Source organism: Dermacentor silvarum, chromosome 2 (assembly GCF_013339745.2).
Source record: "Dermacentor silvarum isolate Dsil-2018 chromosome 2, BIME_Dsil_1.4, whole genome shotgun sequence".
Lineage (NCBI taxonomy): Eukaryota > Metazoa > Arthropoda > Arachnida > Ixodida > Ixodidae > Dermacentor > Dermacentor silvarum.
In genome coordinates, this window is record NC_051155.1 from 218,382,819 (window position 1) to 218,397,650 (window position 14,832).

Consider the following 14,832-nt stretch of genomic DNA (forward strand, 5'->3'; position numbering starts at 1 on the left):
AAATACATCTGCTGTAGGAAAAGCCATAAAGGCGCAGTGGCGATGACGAAATGCTAGCATGCGCCGGAAAGTTCGTGGGTGGCCCGCCGCTACAGCACTGTTGTTTACGCCCTCGTTCATCGCGCACCAGCTAGGGAAAAAAAAGCAAAAAAAAAAAAAAAGCGTACTGGTGCGGAAGAGTCGCGGTTGAATGCACCTCGACGCCGAGATGTGGCTATAGAGACAGTCGTCATTCGGCTTGCGCATGCATGTCTTCCACGTCGTCAGGTTTGTTTTCTCTCTATCCAAACGTGGGTCCCGTTCTGCATAGCAAATATATCTATAGCTTGAAGCAATATTCTGCCATGAACGTGTTCTCGAAGCACGAGTCTGTGCCATTCCCAGCTGCGTGACTATTTCCGGTGTTCTTATTCAGCGTCACATTCACGAGCCTGTATGAGCGCTTGTGACTGACTGAAACGTGAACGGTCGTCCATGCTATTAGGTGCATTCTGTAAGCTTTTCTTTTCTCCTTCTACTCATCTCTTAGTCCTCCTTCTCTCTTCCCCAGTGAAGGGCATCCACATAGGTTCAGCCATGATTAACATCCCTGCCCCGTTTCCCACCTTTACGGGCAGCATTTTGTGTGCCTCCTGTCCCTAAGTAAGAAGATGTGTCGTGCTACGCGGCACACTCCTCTCAGGAGCAGCGCGGAAGCAATTGGTCTCGCCGAGCGAATGCCTGGCGTTGAATCTTGACTCTGCCGAACTCGCAGGGTTCCTATGGTTGCCGAAAGCAAACAATAAAGAAGTGAAGTAGGAGTAGTCAGCCGTTTCTGAAACTCTACAGCGTCGTCTAATATGCGCGATTTATTGCCGAAGGATCAAATTGGTGGAGACCGGAAAATGCCGTGGTTCTCCGCGGCCTCGGAGTGGCGACCGATATCGGGGGCCGCTTTGCTGCGCTCGCAAACACAAGTGCAAGACTCCTTTCATCGATTTGAGAATGCATATGTTCAGCGCGAAGAAATGCCCTCCACTCCCCTTTTTTTTCTTCTTTTATATAGATTCGTAGTACGTGACCTTTTCTTAGTAACGAAGAGCACATATGTACGTATCGTTTGCATCGCATTCCTCAATGTCAGTCCACGAAAACCAGCTAGCGCAGCTTTCGCAAACGAAGTTCCAGTTTAGTTTTGCTGCAGCTGTGTTCGAATAGCGAAGTTTTTGAATCGAATACAAATATTTGAAAAAAAAAAATGCGACCTTCGAATATCGAATAGAATATCAAATATTTCCAATTTTCAAACAATGTAAAATATAAAGATTGCGTCGAGTCTGGCAACAAAATGGTTGATTTGTTGATTTGATATAATTAATACCGTTCCCAACTACATGTCAAGTCAGCTGAGAAGCTTGTAAATTGGAAGCAACGGAAATGTTATCGTAGCTGATGCACCAAGACAACGACAGTAATAAAGGAAATAAACAGCTCGACGCGTGCCTGATGCACGTAGTATCGAGCGCAGTACTTCTTCAAGGAGCCAAGTGGGATGCTACATCACCGCGGGTCGGCTGGAAAAAAACATCCAAACCATGGCCACATTGACCAAATCAAATAACTTTCTGCTTTGAGTAAATCGAGACAACAAATTCCTAAGCTATCTGACGTGAAGCATGCTTAATCACTTAACGGCTAGAAACAATTGCCCAGAGGTGATCTCGTCGATGCGTTTGCTCACACATGGGTTCGTTTTCGTAACATCCACACTTTTCCTGTTGGAGAATTTACTGAGAAGTTTCCACTCGCATCAGTCATTCTCCCATTAGATTTCAACTCTTGTGACTTATAATGTTCTAATACGCGTAGATGGGATATCCGACAACATCGAATAGTGAATTTTGCAATTGTCTACGAATAGAATAGGAAAGATTATTCGATTCGTACTCTAAATTTTGAATATTTACATATCCCTCAATGTTCAGTGAAGGTCAACTGTGGGGTCGAAATGCCGATATGCGAGAACTGCGCTTGTGATGACTGGGGCGAACACTAGCTTGATCGCTCGTTAAAAAAAGCCCATAGAGAAGTGACGTGGTTCTTTGCGCTCCTGGCGCGAGTCAAAACGAATCGCTTCTTAAGCGATAGCGCAAACCAAACACGGATATGAGAACGGAAGAAGAAACAGGTGATATTACTTAAGATTAAGCTGCACAATCTCGCCCAAATGTAGATGCAGATGCAGATACTGGAGACATATTGGCACGTAACCACGAAAAAATGTGAGTTGTGTTAAAACGAGTGGCAGTAGCGCGCGTTTGTGATACCACTGTGCTAACAAGATATTGTTACGGGATATGTTAACAATATGTAACAAGATATGTTAACAATAACAAGTTATTGTTAAGAGATGACGCCTTGGACTGCTTGCACGGAGCTACATACTTCTCGTCCATTGATCTTCGATCCGGCTACTGGCAGATTTCTGTTGATGAAATGGACCGCGAGAAGACTGCCTTCATAACACCTCATGGTTTATATCAGTTCAAAGTAATGCCCTTTGGCCTATGCAATGCTCCTGCGACATTTGAACGAATGATGGACTCTCTTCTGCGAGGCTACAAATGGACCACCTGTCTTTGGTATCTTGACGTTATTGTTTTTTCTCCCACGTTCAGCAGCCACCTTACGCGACTAGTTGCAATTCTTGCGGTCTTCCGAAAAGCCGGCTTTCAGCTGAACTCCACGAAATGTCAATTCTGGCGCCGTCAGATTACGGTGTTGGGACATCTCGTTAACGCAACCGGTGTACAACCAGATCCGGATAAAGTTCGCGCCGTTCGCAGTTTCCATATGCCTCGTTCTGCTTCTGACGTGCGCTGCTTCGTCGGCCTGTGTTCTTACTTTCGACGTTTCGTTAAAAACTTCGCTGACGTTGCTCGCCCTTCGACAGATCTTCTAAAGAAGAACACGCCTTTCTCATGGGACCCGGAGCAGGCTCACGCGTTCGCCGCTCTCATCGGCTTTCTGACCACCCCTCCCATACCTGCCCACTTTGATCCATCTGCACCGACCGAAGTCCACACTGACACCAGCGGCCACGGCATCGGCGCTGTTCTCGCCCAGCAGCAGAATGGTACCGAGTGCGTGATAGCTGACGCCAGCCGCCTGCTGTCACCTTCTGAGAGGAATTACTCCATCACCGAGCGTGAGTGCTTGGCTTTAGTGTGGGCTGTCGCCAAGTTCCGGCCATATTTGTACGGCCGCACGTTTTCGGTCATTACAGACCACCATGCCCTCTGCTGGCTGTCTTTCCTCCGGGACCCGACAGGACGGCTTGATCGCTGGGCTTTGCGACTCCAGGAATTTTATTTTATTGTCATCTACAAGTCTGGACGTCTGCACAAGGACTCTGACTGCCTTTCTCGTCATCCCGTTGATCCTCCAGATCCTGTTGCACATGATCCGGAGAACTACGTGCTGGCTTTCACTGACATGTGCGACATGCGCGCTGAACAACAGCGCGACGAGTCCTTGCAGGCCATCATCGCCGGAATGCAATCTGGCAGCACCAACGGCCCGTGCCGCATGTTCGTGCTGCACGACGGCATCCTCTACCACCGCATTATCAACCCTGAGGGCCCTGAGTTTCTCTTTGTCCTTCCTCGTCATCTACGATCTGTCGTTCTCGAACAACTTCACGATGCACCAACGGCGGGACACCTTGGAGTTTTGCGCACATACGACCGCGTACGACACCAGTTCTTCTGGCCGGGACTCTACCACTCTGTGCGTCGTTATGTCGCAACTTGCGAATTGTGTCAGCGCCGGAAAAAACCTCCCCTGCCACCTGTCGGACGACTCCATCCAATTGAAGTTTCCTCTGAGCCTTTCTATCGCGTAGGCCTTGACCTGCTTGGCCCTTTTCCGACGACGACTAGAGGGAATAAGTGGATCGCCGTCACTACCGATTACGTGACACGCTACGCGATAACCAAGGCGTAGCCGACTAGTTGCGCAACTGACGTCGCAGATTTTCTCCTCCATGACGTCATCCTCCACCACGGTGCACCTCGACAGTTACTTACCGACCGCGGCCGCTCGTTCTTGTCTCGAGTTGTTGACGAACTCCTCCGCTCTTGTGCCACAGAGCATAAGCTGTCCACCGCCTACCACCCACAAACGAACGGTCTTACGAATCGTCTCAACCAAACACTCACAGAGATGATGTCGATGTACGTCTCCAATGATCACCGCGACTGGGACGCCACGCTGGCCTACGTCACATTCGGGTATAACTCGTCCAGACATGACACCGCAAGATATTCACCCTTTTCTCTTTTGTATGGTCGTGACCCTACATTGCCATTTGACACCATCCTACCTTCTGTGCCACGTGTTACAACTGAGTACGCTCGTGAAGTCGATCGCGCTCACATGGCGCGTCAAGTCGCCCGACCTCGTCTGTTGGCCTCTCAGGATATACAAAAAGAGCGGTACGATCGGCACCATCGCGATGTTAAGTTCGCCCCAGGTGCTTGGGTGCTCCTCTGGTCACCATGTCGTCGTGTCGGTCTCTCCCAGAAGCTTCTCTCTCGCTACACAGGGCCTTATGAAGTCCTACGTCAAGTTAACAACGTCAATTACGAGATCTCGCCATTACTGTTTGATCCGTCAAGTCCGACGCCAGTTGACATCGTGCACGTTTCGCGGTTGAAGCCATACTTCGCTCGCAGTTCTTCGGCTGACATGCGCCGAGACGGCGCTTCAGCACCCGGGGGTCCTGTTACGGAAGTATAGGAGGAAAGAAAAGAAGATCGAGAGAGACTGGCTGCTGAGTGTTGTTGCTGTTCAGCCATCTTGGCCACACTAACCCTACTTGTATATATATTGTAAATACATCCAGTCTATACTCGCAACATCCCCGTGCCATATTTTTTACGAAGACTTCAAGATCTTCACATAATTAAATGGCTACGTTTGCAGCTGTTTCTACAGTGCAAGGGTATAGTGAATTCGTCCGAACGAGCAGATAAAACCGCTTGTATTCTTCAACTCGTGAAAGGCTAATCGTTTTATCTCTCACATATACAACATCCTGTGACAGCCCATTTGTGGAATAATAATGTCACTGTGTTCAGCGTCATGTTAGAACATATGTGTATCACTGGCGCTCGTCCACTGGCGCGTAGCATTTAATGATGGCCCACTCCCGCAGAAGTGGCGCTAGGCCATTTACGAATACAATGATTGTTTTTTTCTCACAATCTGTCATCGTGGAAGGATGTCATTTCATCTCGGTAAGTGGTTTTTTATCACCTTTCTTATTTAGCCGCGAATATTTTGCCTGGGTTAAATAGAGAAGTGCGTAAATGTACCAGGCGCTAGAAATCTACGTCCGTAATTCGGCTTTACTCCTACACGTAAACAGCCACATTCACGTTGCTCCTACTCTACCGGATGGAAGTAGGGGTGCCTTTTTCGCAGCGGATGCCATTAATCTGGCAGCACGAGCAGGCTGCCACGTGTACGTGGACGTGGAATAAACTATCATTTACGGCCATCTAATAACAGTTGCACGCTTGCGCAAATGGACTGCGTGATTTTTCACTTTTCTGCTTCTATCGAGTGCAAGCAGACCACGCTACAGGCCATTTGGTGCTGCAGGACTTTGCCTTGCTGGCACAGTGTCACGACGATAAATCAGTACATTATATGCTTTTTTTTTTCAATGCGAAGCATTCTGTGGCTCATAACAAAGAGGTACCTGTCTCGGATCGTTTCGGTCCTCTTCAAATAAACAACCTCAACAGCATTTGAGAGGAACGAACCTCGCCGCCCATAGCAAAACGAGCCGATGCGCCAAACATTAGGCCTCAATTTGTTTTCTATAGTAATTAAGCCACCATCGCACGCATAATTTCCTCGTGCCAACGTAAAGTAGCTCTTTGAGGACAATTAGCGCTTGTCACTTTGCATAACACAAGCGGGAGAAAATGCGCGGAGGCCAGTTGCCATGCTGCTACTGACGTTCTACTTACTTTTGCGAGCGTGCTAGCTGTCGCACAACAAAAACTTGCTTATGAAACCGAGGCCATGCTAGTTTTTCCCATTGTTCCCTGGTTTACTGGTAACGCTTTGAGACGCTGTGTTATTCGGCACTGCCCTCTAGTGTTGTCATTTTAGCGAATTTGTCACTAGATTTCGCGATTCGTAGTCTGTTTAGCGACATTTTTTTTTCGCTTAAGCGACGGGCAATCTTTACCGACATGACAGAACAATTGGCGACATTTTAGCGACTTAGAAGTTAGGAGAGTTGCTTCATAAATGGCCTTCGGGACGCACTTCGTTATTCAAAAACTACAGGTAAGCGGCCCAGATTGAGTGTGCAGTGGGTAAGCTCTATGACCATGACTAAGCAACGGTTGTCTTCATATCGGTGGTGTTGGCACTGTGCTTGTGCTTCCCAGCACGGTGGTCGTAACAGGCTGCACATTGCGTTTAGAAAATGCTTGCCTTTCTTTATTTCACAAAACCGATTTGGAATGAATCTTAGTGCGGCAGGTTTCGCGATTACAGTAAATACGTTCGGTTGGAGAACATTAGCAACCATACCTGTAAATTAATTTAACAGAACTAATCACAGAAAAATGCACGGTGATATTTGGAATGAAGCAGTTGCATAATCAGCAAGGTTGACTCTAGAAAGGCGTACATGTCGAAGCAGCTGGATTCGTCCATACAAATCCGAACCCACTGCTTTCGTTTCTCACAGCTTTTCGAGAAATGTAGGTGGATCAAGGCCTATAGAAGCGTAGTGTTTGACCTACATAAAGATCACCCAATTGTCACCGTCCTGTTCACAACATAAGACTAAGCGCGTGTAAAAAACAATTTTTGTTTTCTTTTGACGAGAATCGAGAACAACAAAATTTGCAGCAATATAATATGATCCAAGTGCCTTAATTTTCTTAAGGGATTAAATCATGTTCTTTATTACTATCTTTGTCCCGAATTTGTAACCTTACAAAATGAAGGTAAACACACATAGTTTACCTTGCCTTATTTGCTGTTATGGGTATATATATATATATATATATATATATATATATATATATATTAATAAATTAGAAGACCGATACACCTCGTCGGTGAATTTCTTGTTTCTTTCTCACCTGCGCGCGAGCTCTAGACAAAGAGAAAATGCTTTCGGTAGATGATTCAAGCGATTTTACCCAATGTTACAGACTGCCTGCTTTATATAAAGTTCGTTCCACAGTTTTAGCGACAATTTTAGCGACTTTATTCCAAATTTTGAGTATTAAGGCTAGCGGCTTTTTCGCCTCCGCTTAGCGACACGCACAAAAAATATGGCAACACTGACACGCTCTGTATCAGTCCACATTACCATGTAAATTCCTCGTTTCTAAAGTCCCTAGATTTCCTGCTCTTCTTTAAGTAGCGACATCTTCGTCGGCCACCATTATCTTCCTGCATGCTGACCGTCACACATGCGACCGTCAACGGCCGCTGCTATCTACGCTGCTCGCAGCAGCGTGCAAGTGATTGCGAGGGAACAGCGTCAGGAAGAACATGGCTGCCGGAATGAGCGCCGCCCAATGAGATTCGTCGGCGGTGCCTCAAAGCTTGTCGCTACTTAAAGGAAGCAAAAAGTATCTAGGGACTTCACTTGTCGCTGCTGACGCATCATAGGCGTTGCGGGACATTGCGACGCGTTCTGGATCAGCGAATGGTATAATGAAATAGGTTGTAGCTTCTCTTCATTGGATTGATTGATTGATTGATTGATTGATTGATTGAACAACTTTATTGAGAGCTCAAATAAAAAAATCTGGGCAGCTTACACTTGTGGTGTAAGGCTGAGCTGGTGATTGATCTAGCCTCTTCCAGGTTTTACTAGGCTTGGCTAAGTTTTGCTAGGATATGTTAAGTGCTGCTAGGCACGGTATTCCGAATCGGCTTGCCGCCAGCACGAAGATTCTCGCTTGGCCGCGCGACGCGCTTCAAGATGAGCGGCTTCTTCTTCGGGTGTGCGGATTTTCTTTGGTCGTGCCATGTCGAGGGTACATGTACTTTCTACAGAGTCAAGGAGAGTTCTGCCGCCGCCGCGGCGGCTCCGAGCTTTATCTCCCTGGTGACATCACGGTCAAGCTACGCCTCCACACTTGCCGGGCCGTGGTTGCTCGAAACCTGCTGAGCCGCCGCCAGAGGCGCCGGCTGCAGTCACGGACACCGCGCGCGTTCGGCACGAACGCGGGGAAACGGGGAAACGCGAGCGGCGTCGGCAGCAGCTGTGCGCGTTGACTCGTCGGTGCTGCTACAATTTCTTTCTCTCTATCTCTCTCTCTCTCTCTCTCAATTTCTCTTTTCCTCTCCCGAGCATTGCGCGCGCCGGGCCCATGCTCGCCTTCCCTCTCCTTAACGTCCCATGTCAAGGCAACATGTGCAAGGCACGCAGCGGAGGCGAAGCACACACCGCTCCGCGAGGTGGTTGCTAGGCAACCCAGGTGACTTATCGCTCAGCGATGTTTTAGGTGCGAAGCACACTATGCGCTCGGGCTGTCGGCGTCGTCACGATGATGAATGATGAATCATTCAACGATGAATCACTTTAATTTGCACCCAGTTATGGAGATCCGAAGTAGTGTCAGTAATAAGAAATCTTAGCAACAGCAGTAGCTGTGACAGTCATGACATTCAAGTATGGCCAGTGAAGCATGTAGCTGAAATAATCTTTAACATCTGTTTAGTAAGTGCAGTATTTCCAGAAAAAATGCAGTTAGCCAAAGTAATTCTGATTTATAAAAAAGTAGATCAAAATATTCCTGGAAACTACAGACCAATATCAATTCTGCCAGTGTTCTCAAAAGCCTTTGGAAGACTGCTTTCATCAAAGACTGTCTAACTTCATGAATAAGTCTAATCTGCCAACACCATTTCAGTTTAGCTTCTGCAAAGGCAAATCAACTGACTCTGCATTACTCGAACAAAAAGAGTATATAATAACACAGCTAGAAAACAAACCTATTATCCTCGGCGTGTTTGTCGAATTTTCAAGGGCTTTTGACCTCGTGGATCATAAAATATTGCTAAATAAATTGCACTGCTATGGTGTCCGAGGAAAAGCACTGTCATTATTAAACTCCTTTCTGTCATTTCGGAAACAAGTGGTATTAATAAATGGTATACAGTCTGGACCGAAACCTCTCATATGCGGTGTCCCTCAAGGAAGTACACTAGGACCTTTACTCTTCAACATTTATATAAACGATATTATAAGTATAGCCATAATGCGAAGTTTGTCATGTATGCGGATGATGCAAGTTTATTTAGTGCTGGTAATAACATTTTTGAACTGATTGACCAATACAACGTCGCAATGAAAGCTCTTGAGATTCGTCAGCAGATAATTCAATGAAGATCAACGAGGGTAAGACTACGGTTGTCATTATTAGGCCGAAAAATAAACTGATCCCACCGCATGAACATATTACTTTAAGTTCACGTCCTGCAGAAATAGTGGAAGCAGTTCAAATGCCTAGGGGTAATATTTCCTTCGAATATGTCATGTAATTGTCACGCTAATTACGTGTTAAGCAAGATAGCTCAAATCACTGGTGCCATAGGTCGTTTAAAATATATCCTTCCTACACAAACTAAGATGCTGATATACAACTCAATCTTCAGCACACATTTAAATTATTGCCAGTTAGTTTGGGGTGCCGCAACGTTTACTAACCTTGAGTGCATTCACTTAATAAAAAAAAGTATATCCGACATGTGTTTAATTCATCATACAGACATCCGACTGCAGCTTTATTTAGTCACTCGAGAGTGATTAAAGTACATAACCTTTATAAATATCGCCTTAGTGTCATGTTTAAATCGGAAATCAGAAATAATATAACTAACCTCAGGAAATTATCAGAACTAAGGAAAAAGGTATTAGGCTATCCAACAAGGCATGGCGAGGAATGGATAGTACCGACACCTCGAATTAATCTTGGGAAAGAACACCTTCACTTTACTCTTCCGTCTCTTCTCAATGGCTATGCAGTCAATAATTTTGCTTTTTTTCCCTGTTACCTCGAAGAACTTCATAGTATGTATTTAAATAACATGGCTTAGGTTCGCTTATGTGTGCATATTGCTGTTTTTCATATTCTTTGGTGATTTCTTGGTGTACTTATTTATGTTTTAAAATTCTACAAGTCCCAGTACTGCCCCCTCTACGGAACATTACGTTTGTAGACTTGTCAAACTGTCCTGGCGCAGCTTTTATTGCGATAGCAATTATATGGACACTTCAACCGGATTTCTGCCGTCGCCGTGAGGTTCCGTATAGATAAAATCTTCACCGCGCGCCGTATGCCCGAGCGGAAGCGTGCGGGGACGCGCGGTATCACAGAGAGCGAACGCACTCAATCTCCCACGCGCAAGCAACGAAACGGGAAGGCAGCGCCGAAGGGAGCGGGGGGGGGGGGGGGGGACACTTTTACTCTGCCAACAACCGCGCTCGTTGCTCGACCGCACCGTCTCTTATCTCTCCCACGCACAAGCAAGGAAGCGGGAAGCCAGCGCCGGAGAGAGCGGGGGGGGGGGGGGGGGGCACTTCTACTCTGCCAACAACCGCGCTCGTCGCTCCGCCCGCACCGTCTCTTATATCCACAGGGCTCTGACCTTTATGCACTGTGCATTCGCCGCTCAGTTTCTGTTGAAGCGATAGACCGCACGTACCTTCTCCCGCTGCAGCGTATGGGCTTGCTGCCAGCGTTTTGACAGTCGTTGTCTGCAGTCATTCAGTGTGATCTATTCACGTTTGTTTGTGCGCGCTCACACCACGCTTGTTCATTCAGTTAGTAATAGTCGGGCCACATTTTCCAACGCACGCTACACATGTAATGCTGCCCGGATCGGCAGTGCAGCGCTACAGGTGTGTCCCTTCGCACACGCGCTGCCCACGGGAAGCGCTTCTCATCAACACCACCGTTTCACACGCGCCTTCTCGTGGTCATCGAGTCTCTCTTCATGTCGGTCTACTTACGCCGCAGCACACCTGCTTACTTATTCAGCTCATGTTTACTACAATTCATATTGCTACCAAAGCCGCTCACCTTACTTCGTATGACATTGCTGTGTTGCTATCGCATTCATTGCTTCGCCCTTAGGGCGAAACTGTGACATTCTTTTTCTACAACACCTCCATCTGTACTGTAAGATGGGAATTAAAATGAAATGAAATGAAATGAAATGAAATGTTTGAGAGGAAATTTGAGTTTCCCCGCAAATCATTGTTTTTATTCCTTTGTTTGTTTGTCTGGTTGTTTATTTTGCAGCAAAGAGTACGGATTAATATTTTATTATCGATTGCATTCCGGAGATCTTCGGCTGGTTCAAGTACAATGGACAACGAAGAAAGTCAAAGGAAGGTTTGATGGCGCGGTGACTGGGCAAAAATAAGTTCGCCTGTTAACGTTTTACTTCGAAATTTTTTTTTACTTGCTTTGTGCGAAGAACCCTTCGCGAGAAGGCCTGGGAGTTTAAGTTTGAAAATACCCCAGGAAGAAAAATTAAGACACCCGGTGGCATTCAGCGTGAAAACAAAACAAAAGCAAGTACGCCAGGAGAGTCAGCGTGGTGCTATGCGCGGGCTTTCGCTGCAGGAAGCCCGGTGCAAGTGCTGACAGTTTTAATCGGGCTTTATCGGACATAACAGGCCACCAGTGAAGGCAATCACAGTTCGTGCAACGTAGAGAAAGAATAGCTGCAAACAAACAAACAAACAAACAAACAAACAAACAAACAAACAAACGAACGAAAATGTTTTCATAACGTTCCTGATAAGTTTAGGATAACCACTTGGCAGGCCTGTGTGTCATTGCTGAATTGCAACCCGAATTCCGCGGAACGAGAGTTTGGGACAAAGAGCACGCGGTCCTTGATATAATATTTGTGCGCTCCTTTTTGTTTGTTTATTCAGCAGAGAGGCGTTTTAGATTGCTGTAGAAGCTTCTTGCGTCGCCTTGCATGTCGCGCTTTAATACGCCTCGTTGCGCGGGGCCGTGTCGTAGCGGATGTTTCCAATTAACGTTTACGCACGACTGTTCACAATTAACGCTTAGAGAAATAATGCTTTCGTAATAATAGTAATGCAGCCGTTCTCACATTCTTTTGACCATATAAACTGTGACGTATTGTGACAGTTCAAACGACGTGTCACCATAAGCTTATAGAAAGGTGATTCATATGTGTGTGGAAAATTTCACGCACAAATGTCTAGCCGTTTGTTTGCAACAACAGTTGTAAAATTTCATTCACCGACTGAAGGCGTGACTCTGAACTCTCTCACGAGAGCCTGAAAACTTCCTAAGGTGTCCGCAATGCACCCACAACTTTAATATTTCAGCAGCTTACTCCTGTTAATCCTGGCACATATTCTATTTCTTCGAAGGCCCGCCGCGGTGGCTTAGCGGATGTAGCTAGGGTGTTGCGCTGCTAAGCACGAGGTCGCGGGATCGAATCCCGGCCGTGGCGGCGGGATTTCGATGCGAGCGAAATGCAAAAACCTCCGTGTTCCGTGCATTGGGGACATGATAAAGAGATGCTGGGAGTCAAAATTATTCCGCAGTCTCCCAGTAAGGCGTGCCTCATAATCAAATCTTGTGTTTGGCACGTAAAACCCCTCAATTCAATTCAATATTTCTTCGAAGCTTCATCCCAATATACAAAGAGCAGTTCGCATAGGTCGAAGGTCTTATCCTCCGTGAATCACGGATGTGAATTCCAATTCACACAAATTTGATTATATTATTAGGCGAAAGCAATGTAGCTATAGCGTTCTTGTTCCTTGAGCAAGTTTCTGATTAAGCTCACTTATAATAGCGCAGCTTCATTCTCATACGTGCGAAAATTATGACCGGAGGCACTGTTGAATATAGTTTCAAAGCGCAACTAAAAAAAGAAAAAAAACGCATCGTTGCCTTACACACTTCGAACTTCTTTGCTGGCACATCGTCCCTTACACGACCAATATTCCCTTCAAATTCACTGAGATGTACCCGCCACTTTCGCCCACGTGCTATGGGGATGTAGGACCTTGCCTCATGCCTCTCAGTTCTTGCTATCTGCCTCACTGGGAGCCTGGGACCGCCTCGTGCGATCAACCGACAGCCGCGTCAAGGCCCATCCTACAGCCCACCCTACACGCCCACGACGTCGCGGGCTGGTTCCCGCCAGCCTTCAACTTAATGAGTCACATGGCCAGTTCTGCTTTTGGCGAATTAAGTTGTTCTCTCACTTTCTCTCTCTTTCTCTCTCATTCTCATTGCGCGAGCTTCTATTGGTTTCTCTATGCAATTTTGTTAATATGGTTCGGGAACTTTGTGGAGATCTACCACCCCTAGTCGCAGGATCAGGGAACCTGATCCTGCGAATGAAATGGAAAAAAAATAATAACAAAACGACAAAAAAAAAAGAAATGCTCGGTTACACTCTCTTGCCTAGGCTCTTTAGAGGCACAACGACATCCTCTATAGTGTCATAAACAAACTGAAGTTACAAATTTGCAAGTTTATTTTAGTATTGGTGGCACTGAGGTGGACGCCAGACAAAAAGCAAAAAAAAGTAACAAACTTTGCGATCAGCCGCGCTATCAAGCATTCGTTTGGCAAGAAGAGTTGCTTACATTATTTTCGAGCTCACCTGTTCATCGCAGTTTCTCGTGCGCGTCTTGCACTCCCGTCTGCTGTACTGGTGCTTGACGTATACTGGAGCCGCTCATTGCAGTCCTTCTGTAACAGCTTACGCAGCTCGGAAACTACGTGCCTTTCTTACGACCGCGAATGAGTGCTAGTCAGCAGTTTAATCTGTTGATGCGTGTCGGTGTCCGGCAGGTTTCTGAAGATCATCCTTTGCTTTAGTGGTCGTTTGACAAGATATGCAGCACTCTTCATCGAGGGATGGATCTCCGCAACATCAAAGTGGGCTCGCGCCGTTTGCAGTTCCGCAAAATCGTGAATCAAGCATCCCTATAATCTGTCTTCATCATCACTCATCCCTCTTTTCTTCCCATTTTTATCTTCCCTCTGTGCAGATATCAGGCTGGAGCACACTATATCGTGCCGGCGTCCTTGCTTATCCTTCACTGATATATATCTCTGTCTCTCTCCCTGCACCGTAGCAAGAGTCACCTCATTAGAATATCAAAAACAGCCTCGTTCACTATGGCAACTGCATGCTCTGCTTTTCTATATATTGTTCGCATCAGTCCAAGAATATATGGTGGCGGCGACGTTGCGGTCATTTACGATTTCCTGTACGTATACCGTACCGGCGTCACGACAGGTTTCACCACGCCACCGCAGCCGCAAGGCATGCCGGTAATAATAGTCATTACCGGGCGGAAAGGCAACTATGGTAAGGAGCTCGTTGTGCTTCTGCTATCTGAAACCCGCTAACCCCTCAAGATCAATTCTACAGTAGAACTGCGGGTTGATCAAACGCCCCCCCCCCCCCCCCCCCCAACATCCTACCAAACTCACAGAAGATGTCAACCAATCGGATTGTTCTCGGCATTCCCCTCAATGTTGCCTAGAACCCAACTACAGCGGAAAAGCGCCGAGGGCTATTCTCATCACGACGCTGACAGGGCCGATGTGCACGCACTCTGAACATGATGAAATTGTTCTATTGGGCGATACTGTGTATTTTACATAATAATAGATGATTCTGCGGGAGCATAACTATTATGTAGCTGCCTTGAAAGTTACGCAAAGTGTGAGGAAGCGAAATTTTGTTTCCAGCAACAAGACAACAATCAAATCGATGTATCGT